The 26,498-nt window shown below is 44.9% G+C and overlaps 1 pseudogene; it reads right to left on the bottom strand.

Moving 5' to 3' along the window:
- Positions 1-5,175: 5,175 nt before the first annotated feature.
- LOC147119611 (uncharacterized) overlaps positions 5,176-26,498 on the bottom strand; it is a 114,055-nt pseudogene continuing 92,732 nt past the window's right edge.

The following is a 26,498-nucleotide window of genomic DNA, read 5'->3' on the forward strand; positions in this document are numbered from 1 at the left end:
CTGAACTCCAATGAGTAGAGGCCCAACCTACTCAACCGTTCCTCATACATCAACCCCCTCATCTCCGGAATCAACCGAGTGAATCTTCTCTGAACCGCCTCGAGAGCAAGTATATCTTTTCTTAAATATGGAAACCAAAACTGCACGCAGTATTCCAGGTGTGGCCTCACCAATACCCTGTATAACTGCAGCAAGACTTCCCTATTTTTATACTCCATCCCCCTTGCAATAAAAGCCAAGATTCCATTGCCCTTCCTGATCACCTGCTGCACCTGCATACTAACCTTCTGTGTTTCATGCACCAGGACCCCCAGATCCCTTTGTACTGTAGCACTTTGCAGTTTCTCCCCATTTAGATAATAACTTGCTCTTTGATTTTTTCTGCCAAAGTGCATAACCTCACACTTTCCAATATTATATTCCATCTGCCAAATCTCTGCCCACTCACTTAGCCTGTCTATGTCCTTTTGCAAGTTTTTTATGTCCTCCTCACTCACTGCTTTCCCTCCCATCTTTGTATCATCAGCAAACTTGGATATGTTGCACTCGGTCCCCTCCTCCAAATCATTAATATAGATTGTAAAGAGTTGGGGTCCCAGCACTGACCCCTGCGGAACACCACTAATTACTGATTGCCAGCCCGAGAACCAACCATTTATCCCAACTCTTTGTTTTCTGTTAGATAGCCAATCTTCCACCCATGCCAGTATATTACCCCCAATCCCGTGATTTTTTTATCTTGATCAGTAATCTTTTGTGTGGCACCTTGTCAAATGCCTTTTGGAAGTCCAAATATTTTGTCGTCTTGTCTTGGATGTTGGGAGTTTTAAGCAAGTGTGAATATGTTGAGTTTGTTCATTCCAATTTCAGATTGTGGGACTAGAAGCAGGGGGAGGCTTTGTGATTTACATTAGAAGTTAAAGACACTGCTGGGGATATATTGTGACTGGGGCAAGTTGGGCCACTCTGAAAACCCGGCAAGAGTTTGTTTTACAAAAGATAAGCTTCAGCCTTGGAGTTATGGTCACCATGTGCCTGATCCTTGGTTTGAAATTTCCAAAGCCCTTTGATTTAATTTGTTTAAATGTGAAAAGCCAATTTTTCTCCAGTTATATTCAGTATTTTTAGTCCTTTGGGAAAGTGCCTGAAGGTAACGATGAGGTAATTCACTGTTATCTCTCAGCGTGTGCTATTTTGTTTTATTTTATCTGTTCTGTATTGTGTTTAGTTCATAAAATATTGCTCCGAATTAAATTGGAATTATTGAAGTTAACGGAGCTGTTTTATTCACAGTTAATAATGAAGCTTTACTAATGATTTCTGCTGTTTTAACGGATTTTTAATTCCTAAGGAAGTTTTGAAGTTACAAAGACTTTAAAAAAAAAACCAAGTGTTGATTTAAAACAAACTTCTGTTTGTTCACTTGAGCAGTAACGAATTCAGTCTTCTGTTTCTGATCATTTTATTCTTTAACTTCAGTGTAAAAAGCAATTTACAAGCGGAGTCCAGTCCCAGGTGGGGCCCGTGTACCTAGGCCTGGGGATCTCCGTGCTCCCGAACAAAGGACAAAGCTGACATTTATAGACTGTTTTCTGATCAAACTGGAGCAGGCATTGCCTAATATGGTCGCCTCTGGCTCCTGCATAGCCCAGAGACACACGTCCACATCAACAACACACAGATAAACATCGTGGCCTTGGTACGGTGAGCAGAAACCACGAGTTCTGGACTTTCCTTATCCGAACATCAGATTTCTAATCCAAACATTCTATTGTGAATATCGAAGGCTGGTTGGTCACAAAACACCAGCTGTTGCTCAGTGAAATCTCTCTCTCTCTCTCTCTCTAATGATACGAACCACATGTTTCCCTTTATCGAATGAATTAAACATGAACCCCTTTCAGAAGCTGAATTAACCGGGGTCCATATGCCAGCATGTCCCACTTTTTTTGCTTTTTATGGGTTACGTTACCTCTTGGCAAAGTGTTTGATATCCTTCTTTGTCTTTAATAATCCTGGCTTCCTCTTGGTGCCCTTGCTATCTCCTTACCTTTCATGATATTTTCTATGTCCCTTATCGACCTCCTTACACAGCAGACCGCAATGACCAGAATGCTCTCACCAATCCCATCGGGAACAATCTAGCCCAAGGATGTAGTTCCACACTAGATACTACTTCCCACTATTCATGATTCCCAAGTCTGGGGATTGCCTGTTCTGTCTCTCTATGTGTCTGTATCATTTGCACTGTGTGTTTCTGGGATATCCTAATTCGCTCAGTTTTGCCCTTTAAAGCCAGAGACAGGGGAGGTATATAGTGTCCCATATGTGGAATGGCTCAAATGGCTTCATCTTCCAGAGGCCGTCTCATCTGCAGATAAGTGGCGTTATGATGATGGACCAGTCGCAGTGTTTTAGCACCGATACGCCTGTTTCTCGCTGGAATCAAACAAAAGTGATGTTCTAGTATGGGGCATCGGGGTGAACCCACAGTCATATCAGTGGCAGTAGTAGTCACACAATCCTGTCCTTTTCCTTTACACACGCTATCAGTTTGGTCTTCGCCCCATTTACTTATTCCAATCTGGCATTTTGGTGATTCTTTGTCGAGGGTGAACCCACAAGCTGGAACAGTCTGTTGATGGACAACGTCACATCTAAAAACCCATGTTGTCCCTTTCAGAGTACAACACTGCAGAGCTGGTGCTATCCAAGTTCCCCCCTTCTTAATCAGATATCTTGGCTATTCCTCATTCTGTTTATGGATCGGACCAAACTCGGAGTCTTCCCCCATTCCAACCCATTCTACTCGATACACCTTCCAAGGGTTCGTTTCATTTCCATTTCTCCTTAACAAAGACAAGACCAATCCCACTGGACTAATATCTTCATTTCAATCCCCTTCCCTCGGGGCCAGAAACACCATTCCCATTTGCTGCCTCACATCATCGTCTATGTCTTGGTTCCTTTAAACCATTTTCTCTGTTGTTCTTCATGAATAAACAAAGGGATTTGATTCCCCTCGATGTTGTCCAGTCCCTCCTGTACCACATTCATCACAAATGTCACACAGAGGCTGCACACGATGCCTCGAGTAAGGCCTTGATTCTGGTTAGCCTCATTGTTTGACAATAATCTGTTTAATTGCCTCTTCATTACCCCATCGTGTTCCCCCATACTTTCTATATCTATTCTGTTTACTCCTGCTAACCTTGCCGAGGCTCCTATTCCCAGCGATCCTGTCAGCTCTCCCGTTCATTGCGATTTAATCAGATTCTCCTTCTGTTCCCCATCTTCCTCATCCCTTGGTTCCTGTTTTCTATTCTTTACTAACACATCCTTTACTAATTCTCCAACCATGTTGTCTATTAATTGCGAATATCTCCCTTCACATAATCTAGTTGACAGATTCAAGCTCATGTTTAACACTTTCGATTTCAATTAACAATTTCAAAATGCACATCATTATAAAATACATTTCCTGATTCAATTACTTCGAGTCCATATAATCAATTTTAATTTCACAAACAAATTATGCTCAGACTTTGTGATTTTACAAAGAAGACAAAAGTAACAATTGTGTTTGGATGCGAGTCATTTATCCTCCCCTTCGAGCAATGTGTCTTGGAAAATAGGATTACACAGGATATACGGCACAGAAACACACCATTCGGCCCAACCAGTCCATGCCGGCGTTTATGCTCCACTCGAGCCTCCTCCCGTCTTTCCCCATCTAACTCGATCAGCATAACCCTCTATTCCCTTCTCCCTCATATACTTGTCTAGCCTCCCCTTAAATGCATCTATACTATTCGATTCAACCAGTCCCTGTGGTAGCGAGTTCCACATTCTCCCCACTCTCTGGGTAAAGAAGTTTCTCCTGAATTCCCTATTGGATTTCTTGGTGACTATCTTATATTGATGGCCTCTAGTTATGCTCTTCCCCACAAGTGGAAACACTCTCTCTGTATTTACTCTATCAAAACCTTTCATCATTTTAAAGACCTCTATTAGGTCACCAATCAGTCTTCTTTTTTCAAGAGAAAAGAGACCCAGCCTGTCCATCCTTTCCTGACAGGTATACCCTCTCATTTCTGGTATCATCCTTGTAAATCTTCTCTGCACCCTCTCCAGTGCCTCTATATCCTTTTTATAATATGGTGACCAGAATTGTACGCAGTGCTCCAAGTGTGGTCTAACCAAGGTTCGATACAAGTTTAGCATAACTTCACTACTTTTCCATTCTATAACAATTCAATTCTATAACAATCGATCCCAATAATTTAACCCAATAGGTTAAAGTCTTAAGTCCAATTTTGTCAGCACGCTGCGACATTCGATGTCTGCAGATAACGGGGGATAAATTCTTAAAACTGCTGGATCTCTTGCTCTGCCATCAACCTCTTATCAAACTGGAGCTGGCATTGCCTAATATGGTCGTCTCTGGCTACTGCACAGTCCAGAGACACAAGTCTGCATTTTCTTCAACACACATCAACAACGTTAGAAGCAGTAAAAACACTGGCCTTCCTGGGGCAGCACAAACCACTAGTCTCCAGACTTTTCTTATCCCAACATCATATTTCTGATCGAAACATTCTGTGATGAAAATATCCAAGGCCAGTTGGTTGCAAACACCAGCTGTTGCTCAGTGAAATCTCTCTCTCTCTAATGATACCAACCACATTTTCCCCGATATCGAATGAACTAAACATGAACACCTTCCAGAAGTTGAATTAACCGAGGTCCATATGTCAACACCCCTCTCATCATCCATTCACTTCAATTGAAAGGAAACCGACGGATTGGACCAGTCAGGATGTGAAAGATATTTACAACAGATTCTAGATGTTCTTAGAGTCGGGATCTTTCTCTACTCTGTCCACTCGAGGAGTTAGATAACAGACTTTCTCCTGTGAATATAGAGCTGGGGTATTGGGCCGTGATGTGTTCACTTGCTCATCTTGTTGACTCTAAACCTTTGCCAATTATTTGATGTGATTTGTTTACTTGTATGTATTTTTTAAAATACACTTACTGAGAGGATTCAAATTTAAATTGAAAGCAGGTTTGCAGGCGTGATGCTCTATTCACACATCGAAGGTGAGAGAGATGCTGTTGGACACACGCTAAGTCCAGTAGCTGAACGTGATTAACAGACTGGGTTTTGTGTTTAGTGATCCCGGGTGTGTTACCGAGACCTTCCCTGGATACCAAGGCTAGGAGACGCACCCTGGAAGGTATGCAGAGCTGGGACTTGTCCATGAGAGTAACCGAAGGTACAAGAACTGAAATAATCTCGAATTAGAAAGGAGAAAAGGCCCAAAAATGGAGCAGTTGGCAACAGGACATTAATTAGTCTCCTCTTATCTTGGAGACATCAAATATCGACACACTGCGTTATTTGAAATATCAAAATATTAAACTCCAGCCCAGTTATAGAGGTTATTAACAACATCAGAGGCAAACTCCAGCTCCAACATGGTTCAGTCCTGGATGTGATTAACAGCAGCAATAACAGCAAAATCCAACACCTGCAGTCACTTGTGAACTCGTTGGTGTGTCAGCAGGTGGGATGACCGAGTGAATCCCTTCCCACACTCAGAGCAGGTGAATGGTCTCTCCCCAGTGTGAACTCGCTGATGTATCAGCAGGCTGGAAGAATTCAGGAATCCCTTCCCACACACGAAGCAGGTGAATGGCCTCTCCCCAGTGTGAACTCGCTGGTGAATTAGTAAGTGGGATGAATTAGTGAATCCCTTCCCACACGCGGAGCAGGTGAACGGCCTCTCCCCAGTGTGAACTCGCTGGTGTTTCAGCAGGGCAGATGACTGAGGGAATCCCTTCCCACACTCAGAGCAGGTGAACGGCCTCTCCCCGGTGTGACTGCGTCGATGAATTTCCAGCTGAGACGGGGAACTGAATCCCTTCCCACAGTTCCCACATTTCCATGGTTTCTCCGTGGTGCGGGTGTCCTCATGTCTCTCCAGGTTGGACGATCAGTTGAAGCCTCGTCGCACACAGAACACGTGTACGGTTTCTTCCCGCTGTGAATGGTGCGATGTTTTTTCAGGCTGTGTAACTGGTTAAAGTTCTTTCCACACTCAGTGCACTGGAACATTCTCACTCGGGTGTGTGTCTCGGTGCTTTTCCAGTCATACTGATGTTGGAAATCTTTACGCACAGACAGAACAGACAAACATTTCTCCTTCCACATTCAAAGGCCGATGATATTCAGGTCCTGATGAATCGAGTAACTCTGTCAGATCTTGACGTGGTGTTTGGTTTTAGTTTCCCATCTTCAAACCCTCCCCTTCTAATACCCTGTTAAAGGAGTTTACAAAACTCATCACTGTAAGTACAGGACAGAAATTCAGAACAGTCAATTCTAGTTTCTATGGAACATTCTTTCCTCTCTTGTTCCCCCAAAGCTGTAAATCCCCGCCCCACACATTGTACCTCCTCCCTGAGCTAAAATCCAAAACTATCGCACATCTGAAGACAGTTTGTCTTCTGCTCCCAGTTTTCTCCCCCAACTCTGGCTGGGTTCTGTTCTACACTCACTGGTTCCCCTCCCTCTCCTCCCCTGAAGGTGCTGACACTTACTGGTTCGCCTCCCCGTCCTCCCCTGAAGTTGCTTATTCTGGCTGGGTTCAGTTCACTCACTGGTTCCCCTCCCTCTCCTCCCCTGAAGGTGCTGACTCTGACTGGGTTCAGTTCTATATTCACTGGTTTCCCCTCCCCTTCCTCCCCTGAAGGTGCTGACTCTGTCTGGGTTCAGTTCCACACTCACTGGTTCTCCTCCCCTGAAGGTGTTGACTCTGGCTGGGTTCAGTTCTACACTCACTGGTTCCCCTCCCACCCTCCAGTTAACAAAATTGAGGCTCACTGAACAGGTGGGTCAGTGGCAGCTTGGATAAGGAATTGGCTTAAGGGCAGAAAACAGAGAGTTGTGGTAAATAGCTGTTTTTCAGACTGGAGGATGGTGTACAGTGGTGTTCCCCAAGGGTCTGTGCTGGGGTCACTGCTTTTTTGATATATATAAATGACCTCGATATTGGAATACAGGGTAGAATTTCTAAATTTGCCGAACTTGGGGGTCTGGCAAACAGTGAGGATGATACCAATCGACTGCAATAGGACATAGAAAGGCTCGCAGAATGGGCAGACAAGTGGCAGATGGATTTTAATACAGAGAAGTGTGAGGTGATGCATTTTGGCAGAAGGAACAGGGAGAGGCAATATACACTTAATGGCACAGTTTTAAAGAGTGTGCAGGGACAGAGGGACCTGGGAGTTAATGTGCATAGGTCCCTGAAGGTAGCAGGACATATTGAGAGAGTGGTTAACAAAGCCTATGGGATCTTGGGTTTCATAAATAGAGGTATTGAGTACAAAAGTAGAGAAGTTATGCTGAACCTTTATAAAGCGCTGGTTAGGCCACAACTGGAGTATTGCGTCCAGTTCTGGTCACCACACTTTAGGAAGGATGTGAAGGCCCTTGAGAGGGTGCAGAGGAGATTTACCAGAATAGTTCAGGGGAGGGGGGATGTTAGCTACAAAGACAGTTTGGAGAAGCTGGATTTGTTTTCATTAGCGCAAAGGAGGTTGAGGGGTGATTTGATAGAGGTGTCCAAGATTATGACAGGTTTGGACAGGCTAGACAGGGAAAGGCTGTTCCCACTAGTTGATGATACAAGGACTAGGGGACACAGATTTAGGGTTTTGGGCAAGAGGTACAGGCGGATGTGAGGAAAAACGTTTTTAAGCAGCGAGTGGCGAGGGCCTGGAACTCGCTGCCGATGAAAGTGGTGGAAGCGGAGACACTCAATGTTTTCAAGGGGAGACTGGATAGGCACTCGAGGGAAATAAACTTGCAGGGCCACGGGGATAGAGCGGGGTAATGGGACTGACTGGATTGTTCTACAGAGAGCCGGCACGGACTCGATGGGCCAAATTACCTGCTTCTGTGCCGTTAAGACTATATGACTCCTCCACTGAAGGTGCTGACTCTGGCTGGGTTCAATTCTACACTCACTGGTTCCCCTCCCTCTCCTCCCCTGAAGCTGCTGACTCTGGCTGGGTGCAGTTCTACTCACTGGTTCCCCTCTCTCTCCTCCTCTGAAGATGCTGACTCCGGCTGGGTTCAGTTCTACACTCACTGGTTCCCCTCCCTCTCCTCCCCTGAAGGTGCTGACTCTGGCTGGGTTCAGTTCTACACTCACTGGTTCCCCCTCCCTCTCCTCCCCTGAAGGTGCTGACTCTGGCTGGGTTCAGTTCTACATTAACTGGTTCCCCTCTCTCTCCTCCCCTGAAGGTGCTGACTCTGGCTGGGCTCAGTTCTACACTCACTGGGACCCTGAAGCCTCGCCCACCAATGGTTACTTTACAAAGATGGCCGCGCTTGCGCTTTACCGCTTGATAAAGCAAGATTCCGGCACATAAATCTTCAGCTTTCCTTTACAAAAATGGCCGCCGTTAACCTGGGCCTATTACCGGGAAAAAGCCTCGGTACTTCAAACGCGGAACCTGTAGGTTCTCATTCAGGGCTTGCGCCCTACACTAGGAGTCTGTGAAGCCCACCCGCCGGGTGCGTTACCTCCCTGCGTCCCGCTGATTCGTAATCGCCACAAAAACCGTGTCTCCATCAACTATCCACTCTCACCACTCGCCTGGCTCTGATCACAATGACACTGCGCATGCTACAAATACAGGCGGTTACTGTGCCTGCGCACTGTGCTTCTCCAAGTGTGAATAGAACAGATTCTCCCCCGCGGGGAATGCTGGGCAACAGCACTGCCATTGAAAGCCCCAATTAGTGAATGGAGAATGAGTTTCTGTGATCCCATTGAGAGACAATTCATCAATAATTCCCGGCATCCTGCCATGGTTCAGTCCTGGATGTGATTAATAACAGAATTCAAACCCCTGCAGTCATATGTGAACTCACTGGAGTCTCAGCAGGTGGGGTGAATTTCTTCCCACACACAGGATATTGAAACAGCCTCTCTCCAGTATCAATGCGCTGATCGTGCATCAGCTGCTTTGAACTTTGAAAGCTCTTCTCAGTCAGAGTATTTGCAGCAACTGTTCTCAATGTGGACACTCTGGAGTGTCAACAGTTGGGACAACAGAGTGAATCCCTTCCCACACGTGAAGTATCTAAACGGTCTCTCTCCAGTGTGACAGTGCTGGTGTGTCAGTAAATGAGATGATCGATTGAATCACTTTCCACATACAGAGCAGTGAACGCATTGTCCCCATTACGAACATTGATGTATCCAGAAAGTGGACCTGGTGATTTGCCAAGTCGACACTTAACCCTTTCCCCCGCAGAGCGGACTAAGTGATATACAAAGTCGACACTCAGCTACATACAGATGACAGGCTTCGATCGGAGGTTCAAAACAGGCTTTATTCACAGGCCTGGGGAGAACCTTCTGGGATCCTTCTGAGATCCGACTCCAGTGAAAGTTTAGTGAGTTACATTCTTATACATAATCTTATCAATCACATCCTGCCCTAGGGATGGGTACAAATCTATCAATCATAGTCTCTAGTATTCCATTATATCCATTGCTTCTACCATGTGACATGTTTATGCTTCTCACCACATCCCGCAGTTAATCATGTTGTTTGCTGGTTTGACTTATTCCAACTCCTTTATCACCGTGGCTTTTTCTTATCTACTCTTGTAGCCTGGAGCCACAGTCGTCCATTGTCTCTGCCAGATGGTTCGGCTCAGTAACAGGTTTTCATAAGATAACAGTTCTTGTTCAATCGGCCTACTGGTCCAAACTATCTCTGCAAAGCACAGATTCTGTCCTTGTAACCTGCTCATGTTACTTCTGCAAGGCAAGCATATTTGTAATTAGTTCCACCAGACTTTGATGTAAGCTATTTTGTCTTTTAAACAACCACGCTGTAGCTTCAGAAACAAACGAAGGTCGCCTTGTTACTCAATTCTTATGTATGTTATCTTGTATGTGTGCTGCCCTGTCTGGTTGAATAGGCATCTTCCCCAATCTTCCCACGAGCTGCAGCTGGCTTCGCAGTTTAATTTCCCATCACCTCAAGCTTAGCTGGATAAATGCAATAAATACAGACCTATATACCATTTAACTTAGGGTATGAATTAATTCGCTACCCCCACCCTGTACACTGGTGCTACATTATACATATTCTAACATAAACTAAAGTATGATATTAATTTGGTTACTGCAGTCCCCCCTTATGTCCCATTGGTCACCTTGACCCAATATGGCCATTATGCTACAGTTTAAGATTGTTTGCTATAAGTTCCCGTCGCCCTGGTCGTACCAGCCCAGGGTGTCTAGTACTCATACATCCGCAATCCTAAACACAGTTTTCAAAATATTTTTTCTCATGCCCTACCCCTTGTTTGTTAGTGGTTAGCAACAGTCTTTCTTTCTCTCCTTCCTTCTTTATTTGTTTGGTTACAGCTTGTGCTAGGTTTTGGTTCTTCCACCACCGGCAATATCCACAAAGTAATAACAAAAGGATCATTAATACGGTGCCTTGCACAACTACCAACACGTGTGATATGATCCTTATCCAGGGGTGTATATCGACATTTTGCCCCCAGTTCCAGATCTTATTGTACCAAGGAGTTTCTGCTAATGTTGTACTAATGTCTTTTTGTTGTTTCTTTAAGTCTTCTTCTATTTTATGATAATACTTTAAAATTTCCTTCGTTTCCTGCTGTAATTTCTTCCAAGCTTTCTCTTCCTCTAACTTAGGAATTGCCTTGGGCTCTGGTATGACATAAGTTTCAACCTCTTTATTAAGTCCCATATTATCAAGTGACCAGGTTTTCCCTTCCTGTGGTCTTGGTGGGTGTATATATTGGTGTCTTATCTGTGTAGATATCTTTGGATAAAAACAAAAGTTTGGTTGGGGAATGGGACGTCAGATCTTGATATTCATATTTCTGTTCAGTTGCGGTGACACAAAATGTCTCGTTGTGCTTCGGTGCTACCCTTGTTCAGTGTATCCCCCTTGGGTGTACCTCAAGGGTGCAATTGGTGGTTTTCGTAATTCTGCACTCGGCTGTGTCTCCCTCGGCGGGGGGTGGGGGGTGGTGTACACACTGAGGTCCTTCCCTTGTGGTGGCATCCGTCCATTACCACCCCTCTTAAGGTCCCATTCTTCTGGTTAATATCTTCATCCCTTTCCCAAATTGCCTTGGTGGGAACATCATGATATTTAACCCAACTCTCCCGTTGTATCTCTCCTATGTTAATCACATCGTATAGGGGCTGTCCCTCTTCTGGGAGTTGTGGGATGGCCAGTACAAAGCCAATCATCTTAGTCCATGGAGTCAGACAATTGCCTGCCCGACATACTTGTCCCATTTTATGCCCTTTACATAGATTTTTATTTGTGTCAATCCAAGGTTCCAGATCCTTATTAGTAATCCAATCAGGGATTTGTCCATTATTTATTTGCTTCGTGTTATGCTGAGCATTCGACAATAGCCATGAGCCATACATGGCACATACCAATTCCTTATGGGTTTGGCGAGATGCATTGTTAAGTCGATCAATAATTGTATTGATTGTTTCTGCATGGGGGGCTACTATCTCTTCCACCCCCAACAGTTGTATTGTCGTTTGTTTTCCTGCCAGTGCCATTTGCTGGCTATTTCCAGTGGCTTGTTTTAGTAATTTCTCTATCTTTGCTTGTAGTTCTTCTACTCCTTCATTTACTCCTTCTATGCCCAAGCTATTAACTGTTGCTAACCCGGCTGCGTACCCTGCTCCGGCCATTTCCAATACTCCCTGTTTCTTACGTCTCTGTAAGATAGATTTTCCCTGTGGACCCTCTAATTGTTTTACCCACAGGGAGTTCCATATTTGTTTTGTATGATTGTTACACATCGCGGGCATCTCAAAAGTACTCATATTAATGGCAAGCTTAATAACTCTATGTGTTACACTAAAATACACCTCATCTTGTGTTTTTCTTAATATTAAACCCCCTGGTGCTTTTTCCATTGACGGGCAAGTTAGTGGGATTATGGTATTTTTATGCTTGTTGCTTTTCCTTTGTAACCTTATCTCCTCTGTTCTTCCCCTGATTTCCATCTGTAGTATTTGTCCTTGCCTGGTTCCCTTTTTGCGTTCCGCATTAAAATATCCTATCATTCCCCTATGTTTTTTTACCTATTTTGGGCCAATTCAGTGTATTCGAACTCTGTCCCAGATATGGGATCCCTATATAATTTGGTGTAATCTCAACCGCTTTGTCAAATCCGAATCCTATATCTACAAATTTTCCTTTTCCTAATTGAAACTTTGGGGTTATTTTAACATTGTCTTTAGTACATAGACACTCTATTTTAATCCCTTTGCCCTCTCTGGCCTGGATATACAAAGTCCCATTAGCCGTATTCTCGTGTTCACAATAATCACAGTACACAGTCATATCACATTCGTCTCCTGAAGCCGCTCCCCATTCTAATGATGGTGTATCGTTGGTTGGCATCTTGATTCCATTCTGGATGATGATAACGTTTGAAGTCTGGTCGATACCAAAGAGCATCAGAAGTCCCACTACAGACTCAGGGCGTATACTTAACCATAAACTCCCGAGTTGCTCGCGCCTCCCATTAGACTCAGCGCTTATACTTAGCCATAGAATCCCTATGAGAGCATGAATGATGCTCCACATCATCTTTCTATGAGTTTATCATTCCTGTAAAGATAGATAAAGGGGCCAGTCATCACCAGCTGGTTAGAGTTATTCTATTCTTATTTGCTCTATCAGTTCGAGATGTTGTACATCTTGTTCATTTCTTGGTCTGTGGCTCTGTTGCCAGATATACTTGAAGATGCAGACCACGGTGTATAACATTAACATCATGCACAGCCCTATCATTGATATATGTAGTAACTCCCCTTCCCATTCTTTAAACCTTCTAGCATAATCCTCACTCTCCTCAAAAGGCACCATCTCTGGCTTATTCATTGTCTTTGTTATATATCTTTAACTGAGTCCAGTGCTTCCACCTTCCTTTACCCGTTCCGGACTCATCTATACAAGCGCATGTGTCACTGTTCATCAATACCTCATATGGTCCTGACCATCTAGGTGCTAACCTTGGTTTGGCTGGTATTATTTTTGCCATCACCTTGCTACCTATTGCTGGGACCTCCTTCTGGTCGTCCCATGTATCCTGCTCTAGACCCCGTATAATTTGTTGGTCTTTGGCCTCATGTCTGAGAGCGTGTAATTGCGTACACAATTGTTTAATAAATCTCCTAATTCTATCCTTCAGGGGCCCGACATCCTCACCCCCGGTAGCGACTCCTTCCGGCAGTGTCATTGCTCGTCCGGTCATTAGTTCAAAAGGTATCGGCCCCGTAGTTCTATTCGGGGTTGCCCTAAATCTCATCAGTATACTCGGGAGTAACTCCGCCCATCCCTTCCCTGTGTCTTCTATTGCTTTAGCTAAGGATAATTTCAAAGTCCGGTTCATCCTTTCCACCATCCCTGAACTCTGAGGGTGGTATGGTATGTGGCACCTTTGTCTGATGCCTAGTAATGCGCATGTTTCCTTTATAACCTTCCCTGTAAAGTGCGTTCCCTGGTCTGAATCAATCTGCAGCGGGACCCCCCATCGTGGTACTACCTCTTCCACCATTACTCGTGCTACGGTTGCTGCCGTACAATCTCTAGTGGTGAATGCTTCACCCCATCTAGTAAATTGATCTATTATTACCAAACAGTACATTTTTCCCTTTGATTTTGGTAGAGGTCCAGTAAAGTCTATCTGCAACCTCTCCCATAGGCCTCTTGGTCTCGGCTGATGTCCCCACTTTACCTTGACAGGTTTCCCTATGTTATACTGCGCACATATGGGGCAGTGTCTACAGAATCTGTCCACAGCTTGTTTCATTCCGGGCCACCACCAGCATCGCTGGAGGTTGTTCAACATATTGGATATACCTGTGTGTTGTCTACCATGGTACATTTTCATTAATTCTTGTTGTATACAGCTTGGTGTACATATTTGATGTTCTTTTCTCCATATTCCCAATGCCCTTTCTCTTGCACCCCTTCATTCCCATAGCTGTTTCTCCTCCTGGGATACTTCCTTATGTAATTTGGATATGTCTATATCCTCTGGGAATGCAGTAATAGCAGCTATGTCTATTTGCGTTTCTGGTTCTACTTCGATCTTGTTTACTGCTGCAGTCTGTTGCTCTACCACCTTTCTGGCTGCATGATCGGTGGCTCTGTTCCCCTTTTCTGTGGGGGAATTCCCTTGCTGATGTGCTTTTACCTTTACTACTGCTGTTTCAGTGGGTAACCCTGAGGCAGCTATCAACTTCTTTACTAAGTCCTCATGCTGTATAGGTTTGCCCCCCGAGGCGATGTACCCCATTTTACTCCAGGCTGCCATATAATCATGTACTATGGCAAAAGCATAGCAGCTATCGGTATAGATATTCACCCATTTACCTTCTGCCAATTTTAATGCCTCTGTCAATGCCGTTAACTCAGCAACTTGTGCTGAACTATCCACTGGTAATCTTCCTTCCCTCTGGATGGTGCCGTTTCCCATCACTACAGCCCAACCTGTTCATGGTGTTCCGTTAACATATTTATGGGACCCGTCCATGTATAGCTCTAGGTCTGCCTTTGTCAAAGGTAATTCCCTGATCCTGTCTACATACTCTAACTCTTCTTCACTGATGCAACAGTGTTCCTCTCCTTCCATTCCCATCATAGCTGCGGGGTTCTGGCTCATATCACTAACTATCTGTATAGATTTATCTTTGGGCAACAAGACAACCTCCCAAGCAGCCTTCCAGCCGTTTGAGACGGTTTTCAATCGTCTGGTGTTTAATAATTCCACTAAGGTGTGTTGTGTATGTAACACAATATCCCCTGTCATTATTACAGGTTCACTCACTTTTACTGACCACCGTGCACAATCAATCGCGGCAACGCATCTTGGCATAACGGCTACTATTGGGGATCTCCGTGTTGAATAGTAAGCTATGGGTCTCATCTAATCCCCATGCTTTTGTGCTACCACTGCACTATAATGTCCCCCATGATTGTGAGAAAATGATCAGGAAGGACAGGCAGGAAGGAAGGGGAGGTGGGTGGCTATGTTTGTTGTATCCGTGTGTTAATGGAGACACGGAATGCAGGAGTTGGTTTAACAGGTGTTTACTGAACAAAGTCTGGAGGTGAACTAAAAGATACAAGACGCTATACAGGCTTATATACCCGAGTGGTCACTACCGGTATTACAGTACACAGGGGCTCTTAAAGGTACATACACTACAATTCCTCCCCTTTTAGATAATTAGTACATAACATTTTAAGTAATCATTAATTAACATGTTTACAAGAACAATAATCTACACATTTGCTGCAGTTAATCAATTATAAGTCAGTCTCTCTGGAGGCTTCCTGATAATGCCTCGGTGGTGTAGTAGTTTTCGGTGGTGTAGTAGGTTCTTTTGACAAGGTCGATTCGGCTTGAATGCCAGTGTCGGGTTCATCTGGTTCCAGTATCACCAGATCAGAGGTAGATACGATGGGTATCTCTGCTTCATCATTAGGCGTATAGAGTTGTGGTGTAGGTTGTCCCTTTTCGGATGACTCTATGATCTGGTCAGCATGGCGCCTTATTATGCTTTCACCAATGTCCACGGTATACATCAGCAGTCCTAGTCATGTGCAAATAGTTCCAGGCTGCCATTTCTCGGTACGGTAGTCCCGGGCCAAAACTTGTTGACCTATCTGGAAGGTTCTAGTTGGCCTTTCATTCATGCCTTGAAATTGCCGGTTCTCTACGTCCCTTCTGATGTTTGGCTTGATCAAATCCAGCCGGCATCTTAGTCTTCTATTGAAAAACATCATGGCGGGAGTTTGGTTTGTAACCACATGTGTTGCATTCCTGTACGCAAACAAGAAGTTATCTACCTTATGTTGTAGATTTATGTCTTCATTACCCATGGCCTTTATGGCCTTCTTGAAGGTCTGGACAAACCTTTTAGCTAATCCATTGGTGGCGGAATGGTATGGGGCGGACGTGTAGTGCTTAACCCCATTGTTTTTTAAGAACTTCCTGAATTCTTCAGACACAAATTGTGGTCCATTATCAGAACAGATCTGTTCAGGCAGCCCATTCCTGGCAAATATGGTCCTTAATACTGTGATGGTTTTTTCCGTGGTGGTGGAGGACATCTTTATTACCTCCGGCCACTTGGAGTGTGCATCAACCGTGATTAAGAACATTGAGTCCATAAATGGACCAGCAAAGTCGATATGTACCCTTTGCCATGGAGATGAGGTCCACTCCAATGAATGTAGAGGGGCTTGTGGTGGGGCGTTTTGGACCTTCTGGCATCCTAGGCAGCTCTTGGTCATTTCTTCGATGTCTCCATCGATACCTGGCCACCACACAAATGCTCTGGCTAGGTTCTTCATTTTCACTCCACCCAGATGCCCCTCGTGAAGCTCCTTTAGCACTTTATCCTGGAGTTTGGGTGGAATCACCACTCTGGATCCACACATCAAGGTTCCTCGGCACACTGACAGCTGTTCTCTTCTTTGCGAGAATGCTGGCAACAGTGGTTCGCTATGTGCTGGCCATCCCCTCACCGTTAAATCGTAGACTCGTGAGAGAGTCGGGTCATTTCTCGTTTCCTTTTCAATGGTAGAATTTGTTACTGGTAGACATTCCACTATGGTTGAGTGGAACATCTCCACTGGGTCCACTGTAGGTGCCTCTTCTACCGTTGGCAACGGTAGGCGTGATAAACCGTCAGCATTCCCATGCTGTTTTGATCCTTTGTATTCTATGTCATATTGGTGTGCCCCTAGGAAAAGGGACCACCTCTGTAGCCTTTGTGCTGTCATAATGGGAACGCCCTTTTTAGGGTTGAATATGGAGATGAGGGGTTGATGGTCAGTCAACAAGGTAAATTTTTGTCCGTGTAGGTAATGGTTGAATTTCTTCACTCCCCACACCAGGCTGAGTGCTTCCCTGTCGATCTGGGCATAGTTACGCTCAGCTGAGTTCAATAAGTGTGATGCAAAAACTATCAGCCGCTCCGAGCCATCAGGGAATCTATGCAATAATACCACTCCTACACCATAAGGGGATGCATCGCACACCAGTCTGATTGGCAGTGATGGGTTGTAATGAGCCAACACTTCCTTGGACGTGATCAAGCCTTTGCATTTATGGAAGGCACGTTTACATTCTTCGCTCCATTTCCAAATTACTCCCATTTGTAGCAGTGCGTTAAGAGGGTGCAGAACAGTTGACAAGTTCGGTAAAAATTTATGATAGTAATTTATCAATCCCAGGAACGACCTTAATTGTGAGACATTTTCAGGTGCTGGGGCTTTAATGACCACTTCAATTTTTTCAGGTGACTTATGCAACCCTTCTTCTTTAATTATATGGCCACAATATGATATTTGTTTCTGGAAAAATTCGCACTTGGGGCGATTTGCTCGTAGGCCCCGTTCTCTCAGCCTAATGAGCACCTGCTCCAAATTGGCAAGGTGCTCGTTGTCATTTTCTCCTGTTACAAGGATGTCCACTAGGTAGCATTGAGTCCCCGGAATCCCTTGCAGGACTTGCTCCATAGCTCTTTGCCAGATAGCTGGAGCTAACGCTACACCGAAAACCAGTCGACTGTACTGGTACAGGCCTTTGTGTGTGTTTATCGTGAGATACTTTTAGAGGCCTCCTCAACCTCCATCTGTAGATATACCTGTGCCAAGTCAATTTTGGTGAAACGTTTCCCTCCGGATAGTGAGGCAAAAATATCTTCTATCCTCGGAAGAGAATACTGTATCATGTGAAGGACCGGGTTTACAGTCTCTTTGAAGTCCCCACAGATGCGAATTTTTCTCTGTTCTTCAGATTAATCATTATTCAACGTTTTCTTCATGACCGGGACGATGGGTGTTGCCCACTCGCTCCAATCTACCTTGGATAACACGCCTGCTTTTTCCAAATTCTCCAGCTCTGCCTCGACTGCTGGACGAATTGCGTATGGCACTGGCCTTGCCTTAAAAAAACTTGGGAATTGCCGCATCTTCCACTTTTATTGAGGCGGTGACGCCTTTCAAGGTTCCTAGTTCCTGTTGAAACACTTCTTTGGCGTTAGCCAAGATGTCTTTTAATCGTTCAGGTATGACGTCATCATCATTTTTTTTCTTACTGGTCACCGTCAGTGCCTGAATGGAGTGCCAGTCTAAACGTATCTTCCTGATCCATTCACGTCCCAACAATGGTGGACCACCATCTTGCAGAACGTATAAATACAACTTCTGTATTTCCTTGCCGTTGTATACAACAGGCCCCCTTATTTTCCCTCTGGGGTATACTTTCTGCCCCGTATATGTCTTCAAGATAATGGATGTGTCTTTCAAAGGTATATGCGGAAAAAGCCGCTCGTAATCCCGTCGACTTATGACGGTCAGAGCTGATCCTGTATCTAGCTCCATTTTAACTGGGGACCCCGCTATCGTGAGGGTAACCCAAATGGTCTGGTAATCTTCTTTGGCAATTACATTATGTAATTTGAGACAGCTTAGTCTCTTGTTTCCGGAGTCGTTATCGCTCTTCTGGTCTTCGGAGCTACTGTCCGTCATCATTTGTACCGTTCTGTACATTTCCTTATTGATTTTTTTTCTGTCAGTGGATTTTTTGTTTCCAGATCGGCATACACGTGCAATGTGTCCCATCTTTCCGCATTGCCTGCATGCTTTGTCCTTGAACCAGCAGTCCCTTTGGTCATGGGTGGATCTGCCGCAGCGATAACATCTCTCGAAACCCCATGTCATTTCATGGGTGCCGAAGTCCTGTGGCTTTTGCTGTATCTCTGCAGCTCCTCTTGCTGCTGCTTTGTATGATACAGCCACACTGAAAGCCTTGTCCAGTGTCAAATCTTTCTCAGAAAGTAGCCTTTTCTGTGTTCCTTCAGTTAGGAGACCGCAGACGAATTTGCCTCGTAGAGAATCTGCCAGTCCTGCCCCGAATTGGCAGTGCTTTGACAGCTTTCTTAATTCGGTGAGGTAATCAGCGTTACTTTCATTCTTGTGCTGATTCCTCCTGAAGAAGTTGAATCGTTCCGCTATCAGCAGCGGTGTTGGGTTTAAGTGCTCCTGTAGGGTATCAACAATCTCCTTAAAAATCTTGTCCATCGGTTTGGCTGGAGTGATTACATTTTGTAACAGCCCGTATGCCCTTGCGCCCATCAGATTTAGAAGTACCGATGCCTTTTTATCACCCTCTACTTCATTCGCTGTGCAAGATACCTCCACTTTTTCCACATATATGGTCCACTCCTCTATATTACTATCGAAAGCAATAATATTGCCAGTCTTATGCATCCTGAAAATCAAAAATGGCGCCTCCCGCGCTTTCCTTTCTTCCCTGCCAAGAAAAAAATGTCATCTCCCGCGCTTTCCCACCGCTGCCGCTGCTGACAACATTGTTCTCTGCGGTTTTTATTTACACAGATATTTTTAATAGTTGGAGACTCATTCCCGCCGGACTCTCTGGGACCTTTCCCTCCCTCTGCTTGGTCCGAACGCTGACCTGCTTTGCAGCGCCGGCCGTCTCCCGAGTGCTCCACCCTCCGTCTCTGTTTGCCTCCGCCTTCCGACTCGCTGCTTGGCCCCGCTGCAGAGCCACCTGATCAAGCCCCAGCCCGCCGCCCAGGAAGGATTAGTGCAGTACCTGCCACCAGCCCGGCTAGCTGGTGAAACCACAGTTTTTTTTTCTTCGACCTTCATCTGAGGAATCGATCTCCTTGAGGTGCTGCCGAATTGCAGGTAAGTCCGTTTCCAATTCGTCACCACTGTTGTATCCGTGTGTTAATGGAGACACGGAATGCAGGAGTTGGTTTAACAGGTGTTTACTGAACAAAGTCTGGAGGTGAACTAAAAGATACAAGACGCTATACAGGCTTATATACCCGAGTGGTCACTACCGGTATTACAGTACACAGGGGCTCTTAAAGGTACATACAATGTTAATAAAGGAAGGAATCACTGTAATACAGAGAAATGATATTGGGTCAAAAGATCAGGATAATGAAACAGTTTGGGTGGAGGTAAGGAATAATAAGGGGAAAGAAACACTAATGGGCGTAGTCTATAGGCCTCCGAACAGTTGCAACTCTGTTGGATGGAGTATCAATCAGGAAATAGTTGAGGCTTGTAATAAGGGAGCATCTATAATAATGGGGGATTTTAACTATCATATTAATTGGACAAATCAAATTGGGCAGGGCTGCCTTGAGGATGAGTTCATTGAGTGTATTAGGGATGGGTTTCTTGAGCAGTATGTAACTGAACCGACCAGGGGGCAAGCAACCTTAGATCTGGCCCTGTGTAACGAGACAGGATTAATTAAAAATGTCCTAGTAAAGGATCCCCTTGGAATGAGTGACCATAACATGGTTGAATTCCATATTCAATTAGAGGGTGAGAAGGTTGGATCTCAAACAAGCTTGCTAAGCTTGAATAAAGGAGACTATGAAGGTATGAGAGCGGAATTGAGTAGAGTGGATTGGGAAAATAGATTAAAGGGTAAGACGATACATGATCAGTGGTGTACATTTAAGGAGTTATTTTACAACTTCCAAAAAATATATATTCCACTGAGAAGAAAAGGGTGTAAAAGAAAAGATAGCCATCCGTGGCTAAGTAAAGAAATTAAGGATAGTATTCGACGAAAAACAAGGGCATATAAGACAGCCAAATCTAGTGGGAGGATAGAGGATTGGGAAAACTTTAAAAGACAGCAAAAAATAACAAAAAGATTGATTAAGAAAGGGAAGATAGATTATGAATGTAAATTAGCAAAAAATATAAAAACAGATAGTAAGAGTTTTTATAGTTATATAAAAAGAATAAGGGTGGCTAAAGTAAATGCTGGTCCCTTAGAGGATGAGACCGGGAAATTAATGGTGGGAAATATGGAGATGGCAAAAACACTGAATGAATATTTTGTATCAGTCTTTACAGTAGAAGACACTAAGAATATCCCAACACTGGACAAACAGTGGGCTATGGGGGGGGGGGGAGGAGCTAAACACGATCAAAATCACTAAGGAAGTGGTACTCAGTAAAATAATGGGACTCAAGGCGGATAAATTACCTGGACCTGATGGCTTACATCCTAGGGTCTTGAGGGAAGTGGCGTTAGGGATTGTGGATGCATTGGTAATAATTTTCCAAAACTCCCTGGACTCAGCAAAGGTCCCGGCAGACTGGAAAACTGCTAATGTAATGCCCTTATTTAAAAAGGGCAGGTGACAGAAGGCTGGAAACTATAGACCGGTTAGCCTAACATCTGTGGTAGGTAAAATATTGGAGTCCATTATTAAGGAGACAGTAACAGGACATTTGGATAATCATAATTTAATAGGACAAAGTCAGCATGGTTTTATGAAGGGGAAGTCGTGTTTGACAAATTTGCTGGAGTTCTTTGAGGAAGTAACATATAGGGTGGATAAAGGGGAACCAGTGGACGTAGTGTATTTAGACTTCCAAAAGGCATTTGACAAGGTGCCACACAAAAGATTATTGCTTAAGATAAAAAATCACGGGATTGGGGGTAATATTCTGGCATGGATAGAGGATTGGCTATCTAACAGAAGGCAGAGAGTTGGGATAAATTGTTCATTCTCGGACTGGCAATCAGTAACTAGTGGTGTTCCGCAGGGGTCAGTGCTGGGTCTCCAACTCTTTACAATCGATATTAACGATTTGGAGGAGGGGACCGAGTGTAACATATCAAAGTTTGCAGATGATACTAAGATGGGAGGGAAAGTAGTGAGTGAGGAGGACATAAAATACCTGCAAGGGGACATAGACAGGCTAAGTAAGTGGGCAGAGATTTGGCAGATGGAATACAATACTGGAAAGTGTGAGGTTATGCACTTTGGCAGGAAAAATCATAGAGCAAGTTATTATCTTAATGGCAAGAAACTGGAAAGTACTGAAGTACAAAGGGATCTGGGGGTCCTGGTGCACGAAACTCAAAAGGTTAGTATGCAGGTGCAGCAAGTGATTAAGAAGGCCAATGGAATGTTGGCTTTCATTGCTAGGGGGATAGAATATAAAAATAGGGAGGTATTGCTTCAGTTGTACAAGGTATTGGTGAGACCGCACCTGGAATACTGCATACAGTTTTGGTGTCCATACTTAAGAAAAGACATACTTGCTCTCGAGTCAGCACAAAGAAGGTTCACTCGGTTAATCCCGGGGATGAGGGGATGGACATACGAGGAGAGGTTGAGTAGATTGGGACTCTACTCATTGGAGTTCAGAAGAATGAGAGGCGATCTTATTGAAACATATAAGATTGTGAAGGGGTTGAATCGGATGGATGCGGGGAGGATGTTCCCGATGATGGGTGAAACTAGAACTAGGGGGCATAGTCTTAGAATAAGGGGCTGCTCTTTCAAAACTGAGATGAGGAGGAACTACTTCACTCAGAGGGTGGTAGGTCCATGGAATATGCTGCCCCAAAAAGCTGTAGAAGCTACATCATTACATAAATTTAAAACAGAAATAGACAGTTTCCTAGAAGTAAAGGGAATAAAGGGTTATGGGGAGCGGGCAAGAATTTGGACATGAGTCTAGGCTCGGATCGGTCATGGCCCTGTGGGTAGCGGAGCGGGCCCAGGGGCCGTGTAGCCTGCTCCTGCTCCTATTTCGTGTGTCTAATTCTGTTAGATTCAGGAGATGATTCTGTGATACTAGATTGGCGGTTAGGATCAGATCAGCCATGATCTTATTGAATGGCGGAGCAGGCTCGAGGGGCCGATTGGCCTACTGCTGCTCCTATTTCTTATGTTCTTATGTTCTTATATGACATGGCCTCCCCATATCGGGTAATCCTAAGTGCTTGTTTTAATTTAGTAAAGGCTTCCGCCTATAACGCTGTCCATTCAATGGGTTCCTCTGCAGCTTTTCACCCTTTGGTCAATTCATACAAAGGTGCAGCTAGTTATGAGAATCCTTCAATAACATTTCTGCTGTAATTAAATAGTCCCAGGACTTGTTGCACTCCCCTTACATTTACAGTTTTGGGCATATCGTTTATGGCCCATTTTCGATCCTCTGGCATGGCTCTCTTGCCCATGCTGATATTATAGCCCAGATAGGTTACCTCTGATTTTCCTACTTGAGCTTTGGTGGGGTTTACTTTAAAGCCTGCACCTTGGAGTGCTTTCAGAATTTTGGACAAGTCTTTAACATGCCCCTGAGTGTTCTTGGAGGCTATCAGTAAATCGTCGACATACTGCAACCCAGTACTGCTGTCCTCCTCTAATTTTACTTCCTCCAGGGCCTTGGCCATGTGTCGGTGGAATATAGCTGGACTATTATGGAACCCTTGGGGGACCCTCGTCCAAGTATATTGTTTCCCATCTAGTGTGATGGCAAATTTCTCTTGCGATTCTTTGTCCAATGGTATGGACCAGAACCCATTTGCAATATCTAGTACTTTAAAAACTTTGTGTTCTGGTTTCAGCCCTCCTTACTGGCCATACCGGGCAATTAGTTTCAGATATAGTTTCTCGTAAGATTCCCTGTTTGGTTAATTCCAACACTATTACCCATACTGCTGCTTTGGCTCCCTCCTTTAAAGGATATTGTTTATGTGGGCGATGCATTGGTCCTGGTATTTTTACCGGGTGGCTTTGGACTAATCCACAATCTTGTTTATGCATTGCCCACACCCCAATATGCTCTCTGCATGGGATCGCCCATAGTCCCTTCTTATACCATTCTGGGTCTATAATCTTAATTGCACCTAACCGATCTGTTTTGTTTCCCGGGGCTGTTTGTTTGTTCAACTTATGATCTGGTGGCCAGATCACTTTATTCGCTTTAGGGTCGATTAAAGCTCCTACTTCCCACAGTAAGTCTATCCCTAGGATTGTTCCTTCGGTATTCTCGCATACCCACAAATGTAAGAAGTCACACAACACCAGGTTATAGTCCAACAGCTTTATTTGAAATCACAAGCTTTCAGAGCGCTGCTCCTTCATCAGGTGAAGTGGAGAAATGCATAAAGACACAGCTTATATAGTCAGAGAATAATTTCAGATGCTTACAGGTAATCTTTCCAAATGCCATTGATCACACCTCGGCAGAGAGATAATCACAGCAATCAAAGGTGTGAATGGTGTCCAAACAGGTCAGTCAGGAAAACATTACATCAATGAACAATGAGGTGGGGTCACAAGGGGTCAAATGTTGCAGATGCTGGGGTCTGTATGAAAAACAAACAAAAAAAACCAAAACAGACAAACAACATTTTTTTTGCTGGAAATCACAGCAGGTCCGGCCGCATCTGTGTAGAGAGAACAAGCCAACGATGACTCGAGTCTGGATGACCCTACATCAGGTGGGGTTACATGTAGCATGACATGAACCCAAGATCCTGGTTGAGGCCGTCCTCATGGGTGCGGAACTTGGCTATCAGTTTCTGCTCGACGATTTTGCATTGTCGTGTGTCTCGAAGGCCGCCTTGGAGAATGCTTACCCGAAGATCGGAGGCTGAATGTCCTTGACTGCTGAAGTGTTCCCTGACTGGGAGGGAACACTCCTGCCTGGCGATTGTTGCATGGAGTCCGTTCATCAGTTGTCGCAGTGTCTGCATGGTCTCGCCGATGTACCATGCTCCGCGGCATCCTTTCCTGCAATGTATGAGGTAGGCAACATTGGCCGAGTCACATGAGTATGTACCATGTACCTGGTGGGTGGTGTCCTCATGTGTGATGATGGTATCTGTGTTGATGATCTGGCATGTCTTGCAGAGGTTGCTGTGGCAGGGTTGTGTGGTGTCGTGGTCGCTGTTCTCCTGAAAGCTGGGTAATTTGCTGTGAACGATGGTCTGTTTGAGGTTAGGCGGCTGTTTGAAGGTGAGTAGTGGAGGTGTGGGGATGGCCTTAGCGAGGTGTTCATCATCATCGATGACATGTTGAAGGCTGCGAAGAAAATGTCATAGTTTCTCCGCTCCGGGGAAGTACTGGACGACGAAGGGTACTCTGTTGGTTGTGTCCCGTGTTTGTCTTCTGAGGAGGTCTATACGATTTTTCACTGTGGCCCGTCGGAACTGTCGATCGATGAGTCGAGCGTCATATCCCATTCTTATGAGGGCGTCTTTCAGCGTCTGTAGGTGTCCATCACATTCCTCCTTTTCTGAGCAGATCCTGTGTATTCGCAGGGCTTGTCCATAGGGGATAGCTTCTTTAACGTGGTTAGGGTGGAAGCTGGAGAAGTGGAGCATCGTGAGGTTGTCTGTGGGCTTGCGGTAGAGTGAAGTGCTGAGGTATCCATCTTTGGTGGAGATTCGTGTGTCCAAGAATGAAACCAATTCTGAGGAGTAGTCCATGGTGAGTTTGATGGTGGGATGGAACTTGTTGATGTTATTGTGTAGTCTTTTCAGTGATTCTTCGCCATGGGTCCATAGGAAGAAAATGTCGTCGATGTATCTGGTGTATAGCGTTGGTTGGAGATCCTGTGCAGTGAAGAAGTCTTGCTCGAACTTGTGCATGAAGATGTTGGCGTATTGGGGTGCGAATTTGGTCTGCATGGCTGTTCCGTGTGTTTGGGTAAAGAACTGGTTGTTGAAGGTGAAGACATTGTGGTCAAGGATGAAGCGGATGAGTTGTAGGATGGCGTCTGGAGATTGGCTGTTGTTGGTGTTGAGTACTGAGGCTGTCGCAGCGATGCCGTCATCGTGGGGGATACTAGTGTAGAGTGCCGAGATGTCCATCGTGGCGAGGAGTGTTCCTGGTTCAACTGGTCCATGGGTGCTGAGTTTCTGTAAGAAGTCTGTAGTGTCGCGACAGAGGCTGGGGGTTCCCTGTACGGTGGGTTTCAGGATGCCCTCGACATATCCAGAGAGGTTCTCACACACGGTTCCGTTGCCTGATACGATAGGACATCCGGGTGTGTTGGCTTTGTGTATCTTTGGGAGGCAGTAGAAGTCTCCCACGCGGGAAGTACGTGAGATGAGAGCACGTAGGATGCTTTGAAGGTCTGGATCGAAGGTCTTGATCAGTCTGTTGAGTTGGCGGGTGTGTTCTTTGGTCGGATCTGCGGGTAACTGTCTGTAGTGTTCCTGGTTGTCCAGTTGTCGGTATGCTTCTTTGCAATAGTCCGTTCTGTTCTGTATGACGATGGCTCCTCCTTTGTCTGCTGGTTTGATGACGATGTTGCAGTTGGTCTTGAGAGCGTGGATGGCATTGCGTTGTGCTCGGGTGACATTCTGGACTGTCTTGTGAGTGCAGCTGATGAATCTGGTGTTGATGCATCTCCTGACAGCTTGAGCATACATGTCAAGCTTAGGGCAGCGACCCTCCGGAGGGGTCCAATTTGACTCTTTCTTTTTCGGTTGCTGCACTGCGGATCCCTCTGTCTGCTGTTCCGGATCATTGATTGTCTCATTGGATTCACTGCTGACA

The sequence above is a fragment of the Somniosus microcephalus genome, chromosome 4, assembly GCF_052327205.1.
Source record: "Somniosus microcephalus isolate GS21.2 chromosome 4, FLI_Smic_1.0, whole genome shotgun sequence".
Lineage (NCBI taxonomy): Eukaryota > Metazoa > Chordata > Chondrichthyes > Squaliformes > Somniosidae > Somniosus > Somniosus microcephalus.